Source organism: Lontra canadensis, unplaced genomic scaffold, assembly GCF_010015895.1.
Source record: "Lontra canadensis isolate GAN:19392208 unplaced genomic scaffold, GSC_riverotter_1.0 scaffold8, whole genome shotgun sequence".
NCBI classification, from domain to species: Eukaryota; Metazoa; Chordata; class Mammalia; order Carnivora; family Mustelidae; genus Lontra; species Lontra canadensis.
The window spans coordinates 28,251,083-28,257,249 of NW_022631002.1; positions in this window are offsets into that span (position 1 = coordinate 28,251,083).

Sequence of the window (6,167 nt, forward strand, 5' to 3'; positions counted from 1 at the left end):
ACTAATGGAGGGACCCCTTGTACTTTTTACCCAGTTTTGCCTAATCGTGACACTTGTAATATGTAGTGTAATAGTATCACAGCCTGGGCGTTAACACTGATACGCTCAAGGTTCAGAACATTCCCTTCACCACAGGGATTCTTCCTGCTACCTTTTCATATCCATACTCGCTTCTCCCCTGCCCTTCTCCTTAATCCCAGCAGCCACTTGCCTGTTCTCCATCTCTATCTAATTTGGTCTTTGCCAGAGTGTTCTATAAGTGGGATTCTATTGTGTGTTACCGTGCGGGGATTGGCTTTTCTCGCTCAGCCTATTTTTTCTGGAGATTCGACTTGCCCTTCTCAGGAATTTATTCTATTTTATCGTTGGGTAGTAGTCCAGGGTATGAAGGTCTGCAGATTGTCTAACCATCACCGGTCAGGACTAAAAGCTTGTTTCCGGTTCCTGACTGTTATGAACAAAACTGCTATAAACATTTGTGTACAGGTTTTTGTGTGAACATAAGTTTTCATTTTTCCTGGGAAAAATGCCCAGGAGTGCAATTGTGGGTCATATGATAATTACACGGAGTCTTTCTTTTTATGACTAGACTTGATTTTGTGTGTGTGGAAGGGGAGACAAGGCGGACATAGACATTTTTGCGGTGTCTTTGCTTTAACTGGATTTGTTTCTGATTTTAAAATATGCAAACTCTCTCGAATAACTTGTAGCCAGCTATCAAAAACAGTTCTCCACAATCTAGGTTTTGTTCTTATTTTTAGAGAAATACTTTTGAAAAAAATTGCTTTTTTTTTTTCCTTTTTTTTTTTTTTGATAAATAATTTGTTTGTAAAGGTAGACATATATGGTAGGGAGGATGGTGCAGAGCTGATGGGTTACTTGGATAAATATAGGGGGAATTTTCTAAGTGTTAGTTGAGACTTGGTATTCGAGGATACACTGTAGTAGCTTCCGAACGGATAGACTCATGCTTTTGTCACTAACCTCTTGCTGGCAGTTTTTATTTGTAGAATTAATTCATTATCTTAACAGTTGGTTTTCAGTAGTGTTGCATTTCATGCTTGGTTAATTCGACCACAGACTTATGTTTGTAAGAAAAAGAAGGAAATAAAAACCAAAAAGCGTCTTTTCCTAGTCCACGAGCCTTAAAAATGCAACGACTTTATATGATGCTTACCAGAAGAAACCACTCTGTTCCCAGCCCTAGTAGAAATCATACTGTTTTACTGTATTTACCTCAACACAATGAGACATGTACAAAACCATGTCTGCTATAGTTGGGGGGAGACCCACTGAAAAGATTTTTCAAGGACCATCTTTACTCTGATTTTCACCATTATATATTTTGACTTTAGAACTCTTACCAAAAACTGAGATCCATTTTGTTTTTAGAAGCATTCGATGTCATTTACTGGTTAAAATGGTCCTGCTAACAAAAGTCAATATTATAAATCTTTAACTTTTTCAAGTGAGGCACTAGGCTCAGGGGACCCCAATCTTTCAGTGCTTCTAAATAGAGTTTCTATCTCTAGCCTGTTATGTTTACGAGCACAGTGATAGAAATGACCTAAGACAATAAAATGGTCCTTGCCCTTAAAAAGGACCTGGATAAAAGATAGCATGTATGTATGCACATGGTATCTTTTCATACCACTAGGTCACTCATCATTAAGCAGCTCCCGAAGCACCCCACGTTCCAGGCACTTTTAGGTGCCGGGAACCGAACAGGAAAGAAGGCAATACAGCCCCCCACCCCCACCTCACCTTCTCTTAGCCTGGTCTTCATAGGGCATAGATTAGGGAGTGAGGACAGGGAAGAAAAAGAAACTGAGAGACCAACATGACTGCTCATGACTAGAAATCCAGAAGCTTCAGAACTCAGGAGAAAGCCCAGGCCAGATGGGACTGGCAGAGCAGGCCTCACGGAAGATGGCAGAGTGGAATTTTGAAGGAGAACATATGTAATATGGAGGATATCAGCAAAGAGACGGAAATAAGCTCGTGTGTGGTTTGTTAAAAGTGGAGTGGAATCTGGTCTGGCTAGAATTTCCTGGGGCATCGAAGGGGTACGACACTTGCCCAAAAATCTTCCTGTTTTAGGAGCTCACCACAAATGAGGCATGCTATTTAAAAGAGTAATACTTGATTTTAAATACATGGGTTTGAGTGAAAAAACAAATGAATACTCTTCCTCCTAAAACTAGGGCTTGGAAGTATGTTGCAGCTTTTAAGCCTCCATCTGTGTGTGTGTGTGTGTGTGTGTGTGTGTAAAACAAAATATTTTATTTTCCTCCCTTTATGTTTGATAAGGAATAAGAGGTTTTATACTATTATGGTGTCTTAAATGCGTAATCTATTAAGACGGTCATACTTCTTAAGATTTTTGTTTATTTTGGGCTTTAAAAAGCTCCAAAATGAAAAGTGCAAGATCACATATAGATAAAACTATATCAAGAGAAGATTTGTAACGCATAGAGAGAGCTGATGGTGTTTACTAAGGAACTATTTTGAGTAAGCTAAGAAAACACAAGCATTGCTGCTCATTTTTTTTTTAAGTGCATGAAGTGGTAAGACTGTTAAGGGCCTTTTCTAAATATGTGCCTAATTTTTCTAAATATGTGCCTAATTTTAGGAAAGTAAAGAAAGTTAATAAACTAGGAAGTTAATATCACCAAGGCCCCTTGAACTTGAGAACTTGGAAGAGACCTAAGGGTCTATTAGAGTTTCTTTACATTTGTAAAAATCATAGATTTGATCAAAGCGATTTTAAAATCAATCACCAAAATTACGGTACTTAGGGTTTTATATGTTGTAATATTGATGCCAATATACCTGACTTCATGGCATCGCCAACACAAATCATGTTTTGTGGAAGGGCTACACTAGGTCGGTGACCTAAAAGTTTTGAGTATATATGAAGGGGAAGCATTGCGGAATCATCTCGTAATATTGTTCAGCAGTTTAAAAAATAAAACAGTGCAATTTTAGTTTTTTAAAATTTTTTTACAAATACTGCAAATCATAGGTTGGTTACCACTAGACTTCCTGACTCTGCCATGATTGCTGTATTCTCTGTATATTCTTTTAAAATACCAGACACTTTATAATTTTGTCTATAATTGTTTATATGTATATTCTCCACAAAATGTTTTTAGAACAACTTATTGCTAAATTACCTTAACCCACTTGCCATCTTTAAACTTTTCTGTATGAACACTGAAGTGTGAGTTGCAAGATACATTGGTAGAGTATTTTAGTTTTTCCAGGAGCCTTCTTATTCAAAATAACTTTCAAACTCAATGTGTAAAAATAGCAGGCCACTTCCTCCTGCAGGCCTTTGAAGCTGGAAAAGACACATTCGCTATATGAAGAAATTGAGTCCCAGCAAGATGAAATGACTAGCTACTAAGTAATAAGGAGGATCTTTAGACTCAAAAGCAAAAAACAAATGCATGGAGATGGCCTGTCCCCAGTTCTGGGAATTCGCTTTAGGGATGCTTGTATCACACCCCTATCCTTGGTGTATCTTATCCTACATATGTCAGAAACAAATGTCTGCTTGCCATCTGTACATGTCATGCGGACATTTGGGCACCAAATAGGGGTCTAAGTACCAAGTTCAAGGGTGTTAATCTCAGAACTGAATTTCAGCCAAGAGAATATTGCATTCGTTCACTACTTTTTACGCCTCCCTGCTGTACCCAAGCGCTGTGATAAATCCAGAGAACCAAATATGAATCCGATATGTTCCCTGAGTTCAGTAAAGTGAGAACAGGGCTCAGGCCTAGAGGAGAAATGGTGAATAGCACAGTGCTTGCTTGTCGAGCGTAGGGCTGAACCTCTACTGCAGAGATGGGTGTCAACAGACCGTTTCACCTTTTCAACCCAGAACAGTAAGAGGGAAAGCCAGATGCTGTGGGACCACAGGGTCACAACTCCTAAAACCAAGCCTTACAGATGGCGGACAAGGTCAAGGAAGGCTTCCCAGAGGAGAGGGGCATTAGGATTGAGCCCTGAAGGAAGAGGGCTCCAGGCAGGGGGAAGCAAAGACCAAAGAGCAGGAGAGCCTGATGCATTTGGGAGTCTGAGAAGTGTGAGCAGAGCAGGAGGAGTGTGGGCAGAGATGGGGAAGTTTGAGGAGAGGCAACAGGGCCAGGCTGCAGAGGGCTTTCATCTGCCTGGCCAGGAGCTTGGACTTCATCTTAGGTCCACCTGATCAGGTGTGCATTTTACAGATACCTCTTTGGTGGTGACGGGGCAGGAAAACACTGGAGACCAGCAAGATCAGGTGGAGAGAGACTAGTTGGCTGATGGTTGCTGGTAAGTGTTCAAGAGGGAGGGAACACTTGTCTGAGCTAGGGGAGAGGCCAGGGAGGAGAGGTGTTGAAGGATTGATGGGAAACACCAAGATGCTAGAAATAAAAGGGCTTGGTGACTGGTTTCACATGAAGGTAAAGGAAAAAATATGACTACGAGGGTGTCCACAGGACTTAAGCAATCAGGTCATGGTGTCAATGTTCTGGGACCAAGATGAGAAGGTCTTATGGGAAGAAAAGACACCATGTGGGCCAAACAGTTGGGTTTGACATGGTAGTAGAATAGCCAAGGAGTTTGGAACACAGCATCTAGTAAGCAGGGAGGGACCAAATCTCTTCTTCCACAGTGATGCAATTTGTGTCTTCTCTTAACGGGAAAATTTCTCCAAAAATGTGTTTTCTCTCCTTACTAAGTGTTCTTTATCATGTGATACAGCTGTGAAAAGCAAGTCTGAGATGGAATGGTTCAATATTACTAGGCAATGTTTGTTTTGAAAAAGATGGGGTTCAAGAGTATGTAAAGGGAGTAAAGTGAGTGTTCCCAGCCATGGCTGTCCCCCAAACGTGAAGTGTACCAAGTTTCAATTGTGCATAAAAATTTTTTTTTAAAGATTTTGTTTATTTATTTGTCAGAGGGAAAGAGAGTCAGAGGCAGACAGAGGGAAAAGCAGGCTCCCTGCTGAGCAAGTAGCCTGATTCGGGACTCGATCCCAGGACCCTGGGACCATGAACCTGAGCTGAAGGCAGACACTTAACCCCCTGAGCCACAGAGACATCCCATGCATAGAAATTTTAAGATAGAGAGAGGCAAAACATTTCCAAGGCACAAGAGCACTGGAGAATATTTTTGTTTTGGGAAATTGATGACTTTGGATTACAGCATAAATTTAAGTGATTAAGTACGTAGTGTTATCTGGATCTTAATACCTCAGACATTCATTCCACAAGTACTTACCAAACACCTACTAGGTACAGGATACTGGACAGCGTTGGTCATCTAGTAAAGACGACAGTGGGCATGGTCCTTCCCTCACAGAGTTTATAGTCTAGCTGGTGGATTGTTAATCGTAAAGGTAGATTTTTATGATATTCCTGCCTGTATCTGCTTGATGTAACTAACATACAACATGAGGAAAACTTGGGACTCTCAAATCCATGATGTTGAACCAGCCTTGCTCACGTGACATAAATCCCATTTATACAGCTATGGTGAATAATCTGCAGCTGTGTTATATAATTCTTTTTATACATTGTTAGATTCAACTTACCAGTATTTTGTTGAGGTTTTTTGCATCTATGTTCATGAGAGATATTGGATTTTAGTTTCTTTTTTTTTTTTTTTATAATTTCTAAACACTTTTTTCTGGTTTGTTTATTTATTTATTTATTTATTTTTGGTACTATGGTGATTCTGACCTCATAGAATGAGTTAGGAAGTTTTCCCTCTTCTTCTGTCTTCCAAAAGAGACTGAAGAGAATTGGTAGAATTTATTTCTTAAATGTTTGATAGAATTCGCCAGTGAACCCATCTGGGCCTCGTGTTTTCTGTTTTGGGGAGATTATTAATTATCGAGATTCAGTTTCTTGAATAGTTAGAGGTAGACCTATTCAGATTGTTTGTTTTTTCTTGGGTAAGTTTTGGCAGATTGTGTCTTTTAAGGTATTGGTGTGCTTCGTCTAGATTGTTAAATTTGTGAGCATGGCATTCATAGTATTCCTTTACTATCCTTTTAGTGTCCATTGGATCTGTACTGATGTCCCCCTTTCACTTATATTAATAATTTGTTTTCTCTCTCCTTTTCTCTTAATTAGCTTGGCTAGAGGATTATCAGTTTCATTAGTCTCTTTCAA